Source organism: Ceratotherium simum, chromosome 25 (assembly GCF_057802395.1).
Source record: "Ceratotherium simum simum isolate JZ-2026a chromosome 25, ASM5780239v1, whole genome shotgun sequence".
In the NCBI taxonomy this organism is placed as follows: Eukaryota; Metazoa; Chordata; class Mammalia; order Perissodactyla; family Rhinocerotidae; genus Ceratotherium; species Ceratotherium simum.
The window spans coordinates 29,667,278-29,682,210 of NC_141924.1; the positions used below are offsets into that span (position 1 = coordinate 29,667,278).

The 14,933-nt window shown below is 38.3% G+C and overlaps 1 long non-coding RNA gene across 1 annotated transcript; it reads left to right on the forward strand.

Annotated features, from left to right (window-relative positions):
- Positions 1-3,476: 3,476 nt before the first annotated feature.
- Positions 3,477-13,446, forward strand: LOC147913765 (uncharacterized). The gene is made up of 2 exons (XR_015556396.1): positions 3,477-11,423; positions 12,757-13,446. It is a non-coding gene; the product is annotated as an uncharacterized LOC147913765 (long non-coding RNA).
- The last annotated feature ends 1,487 nt before the right edge of the window (positions 13,447-14,933 follow it).

Here is a 14,933-nt window from a genome sequence, read left to right on the forward strand (position 1 = left end):
AATCCACGGAGAGGATTTAGTGCTGTAGTTAGGATGTAGTCAACATTCTAATAATATTAGCTCTTATTTTTAATTTTTCAGCCAGCCATTTAGCATCTTCTTGCTTTCTCTGCTGCCTGATTACAGCCTGTGATAGTTAATTTTATGTGTCAAATTGACTGGGCCGTGGGCTGCCCAGATATCTGATTCAACATTATTTCTGGGTGTGTCCATGAGGGTGTTGCTGGAAGAGATTAGCATTTGAATTGGTGGACTGAAAAAAGCAGATGGCCCTCTGCAATGTGCCTGGGCGTCACCCAATCTGGGGAGGGCCTGAATAGAACAGACTGGCTGAGAAAGGTTGGAATTTTGATTTGCTTGACCGCCTGAGCTGAGACATCCAACTTCTGCCCTCAGCACTCCTGGTCTCAGTCTTTTAGACTCCGACTGGAATCTACATCATTGGTTCTCTGGCTCTCAGGCCTTCGGACTACACTGCAGGCTTTTTTGGGCCTCGAACTTGCAGAGGGCAGATTGTGAGACTTCTCAGGCTCCATAATCCATGAGCCAATTTCTCATGATAAATCTCTTTCTAGATATATATCCTATTGGCTCTGTTTCTGCAAAGAACTGTGACTAATACACAGCCTTTGTTTAAAAAAATTTAATTTAATTTTATTTTTTGGTGAGGAAGATTGTCCCTGAGCTAACATCTGTCCCAATCTTCCTCTATTTTTGTATATGGGATGCTGCCATGGCATGGCTTGATGTGTAGGTCCATGCTGGGATCTGAACCTGCGAACCCCGGGCCACCGAAGTGGAGTGCATGAACTTAATCACTATGCCACCAGGCTGGCCCCTACACAGCCTTTTTAATCACAGTGTGTTTTGCAGCCAGCAGCATCGGCATCATCTGGGAGGTTATTAAAAATGCAGATTTTCAGGCCCCACCACTGCAATTTTAACAAGATCTCCGAGTGACTCACATACACATTAGACACACAATTCCCTTATTGCCTATGAAAACTCCATGTTTATATCCATGCTCTATCAACTAGGGAACCAGCCACAGCCTCATACCACAGACTCTGAAGATCTAGCAGTTAAACAATGACAATTTTAGCAAAGACACAGAGTTAGATAGATCTAGCCCCATTTCAAATGGAGCAATTATTGGGAAATAAATTATAGAGTTCTAAAGGCCTATCTAAGAATTCCCAGAGAGATGAGGACTGGAGGGATGGATGTCTACTCTGAGCACACTTCCACACTGCAGAGGAATAGAGGAGCTGGTGGGGAAGAGAGACCTTGTAACCAGGGACAGTGTTCTTTTCCCTGCTCTTAAAAAGGGGCAACCTAGAAGAAAATCTGGGGAAGCTGGGAGAGGGGTACCTGAGAGTCAAACATCTACTGAGGACAGTTGACTAAACAGAGATAAGTAAGAATTAACCACTCACAAAAGGCTTTTGAGCCAAGAGCTCTCACACTGTCCTGGTTTCTCATGGAGGGGAGAATGACAAGAATTTAAGAGGTGTTTTTCTTAATGGGATCTGATGGGGTGAGGATCAACTTTCCAGTTGGGAAAGGGCCTGTAGACAACATAACTATACCTGGGCTTCAGCTACTTACCACCTAGGTCTACCTTGTCTTCCCTCCTCAGTTTTCTGAATGACTGAAAAAATATTACAATCTCTCCATGTCCAGATTTCCAGCCTGAGTCCTAAGGGACCACTCAAGGGAACTGGGTAAACATTGAACGGATATGATGGTAATCCACCAGTGCTATTGGGCAAATATCAGAACCGGATGAAGTTGTGCCCAATAAAAGTTGAATAAGAAGCAGGAAAAATGAGATTTCCTCACAAATCGTAAAAAAAATAATGAAAAAGGAATGTGCCGTGTAAAAGAAAGGTGCCTTATATGTGTTAGAATAATAATTAGTTCAGGAAATAAAAACAATAGACTAAATTTCCTCCATCCTCTCAAAGGAGTTAAAGTCATGGTGAATGGAAAGGAGAGCTGGCATGCTTAGGAAAGAAATTGAAGGGGAAAATATGATCAGTTTTGAAATGAAAACTGCTTGAGAAGCAGAGAGAGGAGCAGAATCAACCCAAAAAAGATCAGTGGTATGAGGGTAGGCATGAGGAGAACCATACAGAAGGCAATGAAAAAATACAAGGCAATGAAAGAAATCAACTAGGAGCTTATAGATGTGGAGACCCAACACGGGATGATTTGGGTACCAGAAGATGAAAAACTAGAATGAGCTGGAGCTAAATAATGCATCAACATCTTATGAATACACTGTTTTCCAAAACAAAACCAAGCAATGGCAGAAGAATGCATGCAGGTTTTTATCATTTACGTAAAGCTTAAAAATATGTAAACGTTTTTATATAACACGTTATAAGAATATAACACAGTGGACGATGGGGTCAGCCCAGTGGCAGAGTGGTTAAGTTCGCGTGATCTGCTTCAGCAGCCCGGGGTTTGCAAGTTTGGATCCCCAGCGTGGACCTACACACCACTCAGTAAACCATGCTCTGGTGGCATCCCACATACAAAATAGAGGAAGATTGGCACAGATGTTAGCTCAGCAACAGTCTTCCTCAAGCAAAAAAGAGGAGGATTGGTGACAGATATTAGCTCAGGGCCAATCTTGCTCATCAAAAAAAAAAAAAAAAAAACAACACAATGGATGAAAATGATAAACTCCTAATTCAGAACAGTGGCTACTTCAAGGGATTAGGGAATGGAATATAAAATGAATACACAGTGAGCTTCAACTGCGCTGGTTATGTCTTTTTTTTTTTTTTAGGTAACGTAGTGGGAGCATGGGTGTTCATTGTATTATTATTTATAGTTCTTTGTTTTGTCCTAGTGAGGATATGGGGGAACAGGTCTTCTCATACCTTATAGATGGGAGTGTGAGTTCTATTAAATTATTTTTGGAGCTTAGTGGGCATTGTCAAAATTCATATTCAGGAATTCCTTTATTCAGGAAATTTTTCTTCTATTATATCCTAAAATTTTATATTATAAAATATTTAATGTATACAACGAGGTTTAAAGGAAATCTTTTGAAATTCTAATTATAGTTGTATGAAATTTGTGTTCTTATTTGGAAGGATTAACATTTTAATGATATTGTCTTTCCATCTAGGAAAATTATATCTTTACATTAATTCATATCTTGCTTCTTTACATATTTTTCCCATATGTTCTTGTTAAATATATTTCTAGATATTTTATACTCTATATCTCTACTGTATATGGGATAATTATACATGTCCATTTCTAACTCCACAATATTAATATAAAGAAAACTATTAGTTTGTCAATATTTTTCTTGTATTTTGATGCCTTGCCAAATTTTCCTGTTAGTCTTAATAGATTTTTTAGTTGTATGTCTTGGGATTTTTAACCATAAAATATAAAATTTGCAAATAAGCATAATTTATTTTCTGTTTTCTAATATGTATATATAGTTGTTTTTTTCCTTGCTTTATTGCATTATTCAGATCATCTGAAATAATTTTGAAAAATATTGGTGATAAAAGGAATTCCTGATTTGGTTCTGATTTTAATGGCAATGGCTTAAAAATTTTACCATTTGTGAAATATTTGCTGCTGTTTTTTTTTTTTTTGTGAGGAGATCAGCCCTGTGCTAACATCTGCCAATCCTCCTCTTTTTTCGCTGAGGAAGACTGGCCCTGGGCTAACATCTGTGCCCATCTTCCTCCACTTTATATGGGACGCTGCCACAGCATGGCTTGGCAAGCAGTGCGTCGGTGTGCGCCCGGGATCCGAACCGGCGAACTGCGGGCCGCCGCAGCGGAGCGCACACACTTAACTGCTTGTGCCACCGGGCCGGCCCCTATTTGCTGCTGTTTTTATTAAAAATTCTTTAATATATTTAGTAGATTTCTTAAATGAAATATAAGAATAAGAAACAAAAATAAGAATAGGAATATTTAAAAATATTACAAATATTCCTTCAACATTCAAATTGATTTGGTGCCTGAGTTCAGAAAGTAAAAGTTCAGATAGAGATGCCACAGTGTCTGATCATATTTGGTTTCTAAAGTTTGGATGGTGAGTAGCAAGAGTTCAGAAACCAAAGGATCTGTTAAAATTTTCTGAATATAGTCAGCTCCTAAATTGTATGGTAAGAGTTTTGGAGGTTATCTGCAATAAAACTAAGTGAGCCTAGACTTTTTTTAATGGTAGGTCATTCATGATATTCCAATTTCTTCTTTGGTGAAGAAGAGGGGGAGAATGCTAGTTTTTTTTTTTACATTGTCTTTTTTATATTATTTATACAAAACACATATATTATTTATTCTCTATATCTTTACTTATTTGTGTCTGTTTGATCTGTCAAATTTTGATGCAAAATTGCCACTATGACTATGATTTTTTATGACAATTATACCTGTCTTTGTCAGAGTTTTGTTTTATGTATTTTGCTGCTGTAGTTTTTGATGTACAGGAATTCATTAAGTGTACGTATAGGTGTCATAATAGGCCTCTTTTCCCTGCTTAATGCTCTTGATCTTGAATTCTTATCTGATTTTGATTCTGCCATTCCTGCTTTCTGTTTGCATATATTTGCCTGGTGTAATTTTCCACATCCCTGTATTTTCAAGCTTTCTTTGTCTTTCTGTTTTAGGCGTGTTTCTTGAATACAGCACTGGGCTGGTGTATCCATTAGGATAATTTGGATTGCAAATAATGCTCACTGGTTTCAAAAATGAAGGGGGATATATTTGCTCTTATAAAGTGGCAGGGTAGGTTTTGTTTCAAGCATCGTTTGTTTCGGTGTTGCTGCTTGATTTCTCCCAGTTCTTTCAACTCTGTGTTCCTTTGTGTGTTGGGCTGCTTCTCTCATGGGAGCAAAATGGTCACAGAGGTCCCAGGCCTCCCATGTGTTTATATCTCACAGTCCAGAAAAAGAGAGAGCTCCTTTTCTGCAAACTTTGAAAACTCTTGAATTGCATGCCAAACCCTAAAAAACATCACTGAACTGGTGGTGTGCCATGCCCCATTGAGTTTGGGCCTGTGTTACTCATCCTTGAACCAATCACTTTGGTGAGGAGATTGGTATTATGATAAATGGTTAGTTTGAGTGAATTAAGGCTCAAACCTAAAACCGAAGTTTAAGATTCATTCCACCCAATGACCATTATTCAAGAGAACAGAGTAGGAGTATAAATATCATAAAGAAGTCAACACTATTCTCACCACTGGATAACAATATAATTCTATATCTTTGAAAACCAGTGGATCAACTGATAAAACATACCAGAAATAGTTAGAAATAACAAGTAAGGTTATTGTTACAATATTAATATTAATAATGGAGAAAAATCAATAGTTTATCTGTTACAAAGAGTAACCAATTAGAAAACATAATTGAAGAAAATATTTTATTTATAAAAAGTATAAAACATATTGGAATAAATTTATTAAGAAACATGAAGTATTTATATGAAAACATATGAACTTTGAGGGATGTAAGATGTGTCTAGCTAGGAAAATTCAATATTGTCAAGATATCTATTCTCCTTAAAATACTCTCTAAAATCACTGCAATCCTAATCAAAATCACATGGGATTTCTCTTTTGGGCATGTATTTGGGGACGGAGGTTTGTCAGTTGAGACAAAAGATTTTAAAGTCTATCTGATAAAATTAATTATGCTAGCCTAGCCAAGAAAGTTGCAGGGGGCCGGCCTGGTGGTGCAAGCGGTTAAGTGTGCGTGCTCCACTGCGGCGGCCCCGGGGTTCGCCAGTTCGGATCCTGGGTGCACACTGACGCACCGCTTGTCAAGCCATGCTGTGGCGGCGTCCCATATGAAGTGGAGGAAGATGGGCATGGATGTTAGCCCACAGCCAGTCTTCCTCAGCAAACAAAAAGAGGAGGATTGGCAGATGTTAGCTCAGGGCCGATCTTCCTCACAAAAACACACAAAAAAAAGAAAGTTCCCCCCAAATAAAACCCGAAGAAAAACCCACAAAGGTGTAATGAGCCTGTGGGAAAGAAGGAATCCTTTTCTCACCAGATATATAACCATAATATAAAGCTACAATAATTAAAAACAGTGGAGTACTGGTCCAAAAATAAATAAACAGTAGAACAGAATAGAAAATTCCAAAAAAGACCAAAGTAATATAAAGGTGGCTTAGCACATTAATGCAATATGTGTGTGTGTGTGTATGTGTATAAAATTCAAGAAAGTATATGAATTATTCAATATACAGTTAGGCAATAATTAGTTATTTAGGGAAAAAAATATAACCAAATCATTTATCTCACAGCTTATACTAAAGTCGTTACCAGATGGAGTTTAGTTATAAGTTAAAGCAGAGTAGGCCTTTCTATGAATGATGGGGAAAACGGTCAAAAAATGACTACGTAAATCTTTGTAATTTTTTAATATGTGAAAACAAACACATTAGCAAACATTTCTTTTCCTCCTGCTAAGAAAACTGCAAAATCTGGACAAAATTTTAAGAGAAAAAAATCATTTAAGTCACCAGAGAGGTAAGAGGTCAAGGAAAAGAAGTAAAACCAGAGAAGTGAGCTCTAAGACTGTCTTTCTCCTAGAGGCATCTGTCAATTTTGGAAATTGAATGGGAGGCTGCAAAGGTGATCCGAGCCTTTTAAAGACTCTCAGGTCTAGGGGAGGGGAAGGAGTTCAATGCTGCCAAGGAGGGAAGCATTGTTAGATTCACAAGTTTTAGGTTGAGACTCCAAACAAAGGGCTACACTCCATGAATAAGGGTGGTTCTGAAATAGATCTTCCTCAGAAGGGACTGAAGCCTGACTTCTAATCATATCATTTTAAGATTGAATTAGGATAATCTAGGACTGCTGGTCTCCCTAGCCACCTGTCAGAAGCAAATAAAATTCTCTCTAAAGGAAGGTTAGCATTCTAGTCTCAAACTATCTCCATCATTTTTCATATATAATATCTGACACTCAGTCAAAAATAGCAGGATATATGAGGAATCAAGACAGTGTAGTGGAAAATTAAAAGAAGTGACAGACAGTATAAGGAGCCCATCAGAAATCTAGAAAGTGGAGTTTTCATACATGAATTTTAAGTAAATACAATTAACATATTTGAGATAATAAAACATGAGATTGAGAGTTTCAACAGATAACAGTAAATTATAAAAAGATACAAAATGGAAATTCTAGAACAGAAAAAATATAACAAATCAGGAACACGGTGGACAAGTTTAACATGAGGCTAGACAGATTGAAGAGAGGATTAGTGAACTGGAAGATAAATATGAAAAAATATACAGAATGAAGCACGAAAAGATGAAAAGATTTAAACACACACACACGAGAAAACAATGTAAGAAACATAGGGGAACTAGTGAAAAGTTCTAACCTATATGTTAGAGTCCCAAAAGGAGAAGAGAAAGATGATAAGGGAGAAACCATGTTTGAAGAGACAATGGATGATAATTTTATTTAAAAAAGCTACAAACCCAAGCTGGATAAATACACACACAAAAAAACCCATGTCAAGGCACGGTGACAAAGAAAGTATCATATAGACAGCTAGAAAAAAAAAGAAAAAAAAATAACCTCAAAGTAGCAACAATAATACTTATAGCTGACTTCCCTACAGGGAAAAAATAAAAAAAAAAGGAATCCTGAAGATAATGGAGTGATACATTAAAAATGCTGGGAAGGGGTCAGCCCAGTGGTACAGTGGTTAAGTGCAAGTGCTCCGTTTTGGCAGCCCGAGGGTTCACAGGTTCGGATCCCGGGCGTGCACTGATGCACTGCTTGTCAAGCCATGCTGTGGTGGAATCCCATATAAAGTAGAGGAAGATGGGCACGGATGTTAGCCCAGGGCCAGTCTTCCTTGGCAAAAAGAGGAGGACTGGCATGGATGTTAGCTCAGGGCTGACCTTCCTCACAAAAAAAAAAAAAAAAAAAGAAAATGCTGGGAAAATTTCTGCAAAAAAGTTTCTATAAGCTAAAAAAATCCTTCACAAATAAGCATAAAATAAAGGCATTCTCCAATAAACATTAAGGAAAATTTTGCACCCACAGACCCATAAAAAGGAAATACTAAAGTATTCTATTCTGAGAGAAGAAAATTATTCCAGATGGAAACTCAAAGATACAGGAAGATTTAAGATCCTTGAAAAGGATAAATATTTGATGTTGATTAAAACTATAATAATAATATTTTGTAGGGCTAAATGTGTTATAAATAACATGTGTTAAGAGAGGATAAAAGCAGTTAAATGGTTCTAAGTTTGTTGCATTGTCTGGGAAGAGATAAGGATTCATCTTTGACTATAATAAGTCATCTATTGTGTTATAATCTCTAGGGTAACAAATAATAGTAATAGAATGTATAGTTACCAAGTTAATAGAGGGAGGAAATGGAATTATAAAAAATAATTAATCAAAATAAAGGAAAGAAAAAGAATATAGAACAGGTATTGCAGATAAAAAGCAAATAGCAAAATAGTGGACCTAAACCCAATCATATCAATAATCACATTAAATGTAAATGGACTAAATATTTTAATTAAAAAACCAATATTGTCATACCAGATTAAAAAAAAGAACCAACTATATGTTTTTCATAAGAGAAATACCTAATATATACAGAAAAGATTGGAAGTAAAAAGATAGAAAAGTTATATCATGTAAAAATTAACCAGAAAGAGGCTTTTATCATTATATTATTAAAAATAGGGCCGGCCCTGTGGCTTGGTGGTTAAGTGCGCGCGCTGCGATGCTGGCGGCCCGGGTTCGGATCCCGGGTGCGCATCGAGGCACCACTTCTCCGTTCATCCTGAGGCCGAGTCCCACATGCAGCAACTAGAAGGATGTGCAGCTACGACACACAACTATCCACTGGGGCTTTGGGGGGAAAAAATAAAAAATAAATAAAATCTTAAAAAAAAAAAAAAAAAAAAAAAAAAGACTTATGTAAGGTGGAGAAGAAAAAGGAAGAGAGAGAGACCAGGCAAACAGTGTAAGCAATGTTTTTGAAGTAGCCTGCCTCTCTACTGAGGGCAGTAGGCAGAATGGGGTGAATGGGCTAGTGAATGTGGGGCATCTGTGCTAGAAACTAGTGGGAAATAACATAGGCTTGGAAAGATGGGGCTAGATTAGGGAAGGCCTGCAACATACTTTCTTTTTTTTTTTGAGGAATGTTGGCCCTGTGCTAAATCTGTCGTCAATCTTCCTCTTTTTCTTTTTTCTCCTCAAAGCCCCAGTACATAGTTGTATATGATAGTTGTAGAGTTGTAGCTTTTCTATGTGGGACGCTGCCTCAGCACGGCTTGATGAGCAGTGAGTAGGTCCATGCCCAGGATCTGAACTGGTGAACCCCGGACCGCTGAAGCAGAACATGCGAACTTAACTGCTATGCCACGGGGCTAGCCCCTGCAACGTACTTTCAATGGACATTATATGCGGTAGATTTGGTCATGACTTTAATCAATGAGAAGCTGGTATATCTGTAGTTAGTGGTAGTGAAAAATAAGAATTTAAAACTTGTCATGATCAACCCCATTAACAGCTTTAGATTATTTGAATAAGTCTATTTATTATCTACTCCATGTAAGTGTTAAAGTCTCCTTAACTAACCTCAAATAGTATGGTGGTGATGGTTAAGAACTCTGGCTCTGCAGAACTTGCCTGGGTCCAAATTCTGCCCTCATATTTTGCATCCAGTTCTTCCTGGCTGTATGACCATGGGCAAAGACTCTTAAGCTCTCTGTGCCTTTGTTTTTTTAATTCTATGAAATGGGAAAAATACAGAACATAACCAATAGGCTTGTTCTGAGAATTAAATGAGTTAATATTCTTGAAATATGAAAACAGCGGCTGGAACACAGTAAGTGCTCAACAAATGTCTGTTATTTTTATTGTTATAATTATGACTTTTACATGGAATGTTGTTTTGGTATCTAAATTAAATGCTGATTCAGTAAGTCTAAGGACACCAAGTGAACAACCTTTTTTTCTGGCCTTGCTCTATCCTCAACTCTGAACTAGGAACTTAGTAGTGTATCATGGATCTGCTGTTTCCCACTTGAAATATATTTGCTGAAATCTGGCGAACAATGTAGGCGTCCTTCCTATTTGCTCCAGTAAGACACAGGCTGTACCCCTGAAGGAGCTCACAGACCTATGAATAAAGAATTTCCATGAATAAAGGATTTCCCTGCAGTGGGATATGGCTAACAAGAGGAAGGGTGTATCCCAGCATATAGAATGAAGAATGTCCTTTGGCAGCAGAGAAGAGGGGTATTTTCTGACTAAGAAGAGGAAGGCTTCACAGTGGATTTGGAAGGAGAGGCAGGAGAATGTATTCTAGGCATAAAGAGCAGCATGCTTACAGAGGCAGAAGGGCGTGAAAGTCCAAGGCATGCTTGGGGAGTGGCTAATTAATTGCCCATTGTGTAGGGTACATCAGACGGACAGAATAGGAAGAGGCATTTGTGAAGTCTGCAAAAGTAGGCCAGAGTTGGGTTGCGACTGCTTTTTCACAGAATTTAGAATTATTCAGAATTATTTGAAAGGCAAATCTTTTATAGCAAACTTTCAAATAAAGTCATACACAAGACATAGTTGTACTTTTCAGCTTATGGAGAAATTCAGTATGAGTGTTCCCTAGGTAATCAAGTATTGATAGGAATTTAGGGTTTAGCAATAGAATCATTCTTTCTTAAACTAAGTTATATCAGGATCAACTAAATGTCAACTTGTACTTGCCGAACTGTTCAGTGTGTGGTTATGCAAGCTGTGACTATTATAACAGTGATAAAATAATAGCGTGAGTGATAATAATACCGTCTACCATTTATTGACAGCGTTTTATGTGCCAGGAACTATTGTAGAATCTTTTAATTCCATTAGCATATTTAATCCTCACAACACTTCTTCGAGGCAGATACTATTACTATGTGTAACAGAAAATATTTTGTAAACAGTGAGAACACTATACCAATGGTGATGGTAGGCTATGTTATTTTCTTTATGTGTACCTTAGGCCTCTGTCTCTTATTTTCCTTATCTGCCCATCTTTTCTCAGTTTTATGTTGTAGGCTAGAGAGAGACAGAGAGACAGAAACAAAGAGGAGGGGGAGAGAGAGACAGAGAGAAGACAGAGAGAGAAGAGAGAGAAAGGGACAGGGAGAGAGAACTCAGGAGAGGAAGATCTTTAGGAAATTATTATTCCTAACTGACTGCAGTTTGAGTTTTGTTTTGCTTTTTAAAACTCATTTAGAGAGAAAATAAAGACAATTCTATCATATAAGAATGTTATTCCATCTTGCTGATTTTGCCTAGGTTGAGACTGATTGATGCTGAATTAGAGATTCTGGAAGATACACTGGGTTTCAAGCAGGCTGAGTATGTCTTCTGTGTCTGCCTATCAAGCCAGACTCAAAGTAAGCACTGTAATAGAATATCATTTGTCCCTCTGCCCACCCCCAACCACTACATTTGCACAAAATCAGGTACCAACTCAAGATAGTCACTAACTTTCCACTTAGAAACATGTAACTGGTTGTGGGAAAAATAGAATGAATGTTTGAGACTCTCAGAGTACTATCAAGAAGATGTCAATGGGCAGACAGCCCTTTAAGATTGGAATGAATTCTACAGGGAAATTATGATGGACTAGTCAATTTATAAATTTAAAATTTGGACTTAGATTCAAAAATTTTAAAAAGAAAAGAGGAAGAAAAAAACCTTTGAGGAAGGCAGGGATTTGCTTAAAGTTCTTTTTAATCTCTAGCAACTGTGGGTCTAAGGTTTTCACAAAATAAGAGGAAAGAAATTATGTGTAATTTTCTCATCTGAACTAGTCTCCTTATGCCCACTCCTTTCCAAATTTTGGCTACTTAGCATGTCGGCCAAATCCTGGAGTGAACGTCACTTTAGAACAATCTGAATGGGAAAACCACAGAGCCCCACTTCTTTAAAATTATGCAACAACAAGTCCAGAATAATCAGAGGAAGCACAAGACAGATTAAGTTTTACCTAGAGTGGAATTTAAGACATGCCACAAGTAATTGATTCTCTTTCTAGGATAATTTGAGGACAAAGGCTTATTTCACTTAAACACAATAGCAGGTCACTATTTTAACATTACTGTAAAGCCAGAATAGGGAAGACTTTTTCTGATATAATTGATTTATTTTTTCTTTTTGCCACCATTGTACTGCCCTCTCTATTTTGGCACCTGTCACTCTCTGTTGCAAGTCTTAGTTTATATGCCTGCCTCCACTATTAGATAATGAATTCCTTGAGAGCAGGAATCAATTCTTATTTACTGTTACAAAAGGTATTCTCAATATTTGCCACAGTACCTGGTAGCTGGTAGGCAGCCAACCAATGCTTGTTGAATGAATGAATGAATGAATGCATGCATGCATGCCATAGCAACAATAATCCATTAGTAGTTAGAAGTCCTGGATTCCATTTGAGCTCTGCCATTAACTAAGTTACTTTGAACTGTTGATTTAATGTTTCTTTACCTATAAAAGATGATTTTGAAAATTTCTTCCAGCAAATGTTTATTTCTATAGCAAGGGATTCACAGCATTTTATAAAATGTGAAGTGTATATTATGAATAAATAAATCAAATTTTGATATCTGACTGCCATGTTTTGGAAACCTGGCTCTCCTAAACTCTTTTTTTCTCACTTCGCCAAAATTTTCAATTACTCTCCTTTCTGGCTCATTTTGTGTTTTTTTTTCCCCCACTCATTCTTAGGGGAAGAAAAGAAGTGAGGAAAACAGTCACAGTGAAGATATTGAAGGTCAGAGAACTTTGTTCTTCATGCTGACTTCATTTCTCTGAGCTCGGTTTTCATGCTAGCCTGAAATAGCAACCTAGTCCCTTAAGGGTGTTACAATTCTACTGCAATTTATGACAGTGAAGAGAAAAAAAGTGGGAGAAGATAGATCAAGCTGGATTTTCTGAGAATATTTCAAACCACAGGTTAGTTATTGGGTGACATCTACTTATTTTTAAAATCATGTAGATTCTTACAACTGTGTATAGGCAACAATTGCCTTCGAAATTTTCCATGCTTTTGAAAGGCTTACATAATTGCTTACGTGGCAATTGCAAAATCATCCCTTGATGTGAACTTAACCCAGAGAAGGAAACGTCCTACTCGAAGTTTCAGGCTTTCCCTCCTACAGAGATAGAAGGGCGGAGGGAGATGTTAGGAGGGAAGATAGGAAGAGGGAGGAGTTTGTGTAATGAGTGGAAAAATCATTGAAGAGTTTATAAACAGTTGCGGTGCATTGAGGGAACCACATTTGAGACGGTGGAAAAAAAAATACCGTAAACCGGATCATTTGTCCTCGTGTCAGCGGAGAAGGAGGTTGTCCATTTTGTATTTTGTTCTTCTGTGTTTCGAAGATTGATGTCAAAATAAAAACAATGAGATACTCACGGTGTTTTCTTTCCTAATTTGTCAATTGAAAATCAACTACCCAGAAAGCAGGATTTTGAGTGTACTGCAGATGAGTTTATTCAGAACCTTTCGATTAGCTGCCATTTCAGAAAAGTTTTTTTCTCCTTAATTGTGAGAGAGAAATGAGACTCACTGAGAAATTTGTTAGCAGTAATCAGTTTCGAAGTCTCTGATTTGGGTGAAGGTTGGTGGTCCACCATCTAAAATGGAAAGTCAGAGAGATTTTTCAAAAGTATCGAAAGCAAGCTGATATAGGAGAAGATAGTAAGCTGTTATGAGAGAGTCTAGTTAGGGGATTTCAAAGCCAGCTACTTGATGTTTCCCCAGAAAGTCTTAAAGCTTGAAAGAAGCCTTTAAATTCTTATCACCTCCTTCTGTGTGTGTGTGTGTGTGTGTGTGTGTGTGTGTGTGTGTCTGTTGGCTAAGCAATTACATAAACAAAAAGACAAATAATGCCCTCTGTCCCGGCTCTCTCGGATATTTCCCCCCCAGGCAATCTCCTGTGCAGCCTCCCATTTGCAGACTCAGGGCAGCTTGGCCTGTGTAAGACAATAGATGTGCAAGATAACAACAGTGCAGTTGCTCTGAGGCCTTGGCCCTTATCAGGATTAACTGTACACCAATAAGCAAAACAGGGCGGCGGGGTTTTTCCATCACTGGTCTTTGGTGTTCCTGGGTGCCAGATGGCATTATATCCATTAAAAAAAAAATGCTGCAAGTTGTAATGTTGACCGGGAGTTGTTACTTCCACTTGATCACACTGTTTGGGGCGCTCTTTGATGTACAAAACACTCCTAAGATAATGAAATGCGTTGGCAGCTGGCTAATGGCTGGGAAAGTGCAAACCCTGCATTGAACTCTTCCCCCAGACTATTCAATAGCAAGGTAATGTCAGGCCCGAGCTGGAGAGGGAGCAAAGAGGCTCGTTGCCAGGCAGGCCCGGGACTCCTGGGCAAGCGGCTGTGGAGGGGTGGGTATTTTTCTCTCTTCAATAGAAGTGGTCTGTGCCCGCAGCAAATGAGAAATAAATCCATCAAGGCCTAGCTCAGGCTTATTTTAAACCGGCTGCTGAAATTTGCATAAGAGCCTGTGCACACAGGTAAACAAAGACGGCGACCGGCGACCGAAGTGGAGGTGATCTGAGAACGGTTAGTTTTCATTTGTGTACAAAGGAGGGCCTCATCTTTATGCAAAAAAAGAAAAGGGGTCTTATGAATTAAATTTGATCGTGCTGCTGCTAATCTTTTCACCGGCCTGATTCACTGGGAAAGTAGAGCATGCATAATTGGATGGGGAGGCATTTTCTCACCCCTCTCTCCCTTGAGGCTACAGGCCAACTCCATGGAGACACTCCCCGGGCGCCAGCCCCTCTGGGAAGTCTTCCTGTGCCCCTGCACCCCTCTGTCCCACAACTGCCCCCTCCAAATCCCCACTAAATTGCTGGCCACCAAAGGTTCTTCCGCCA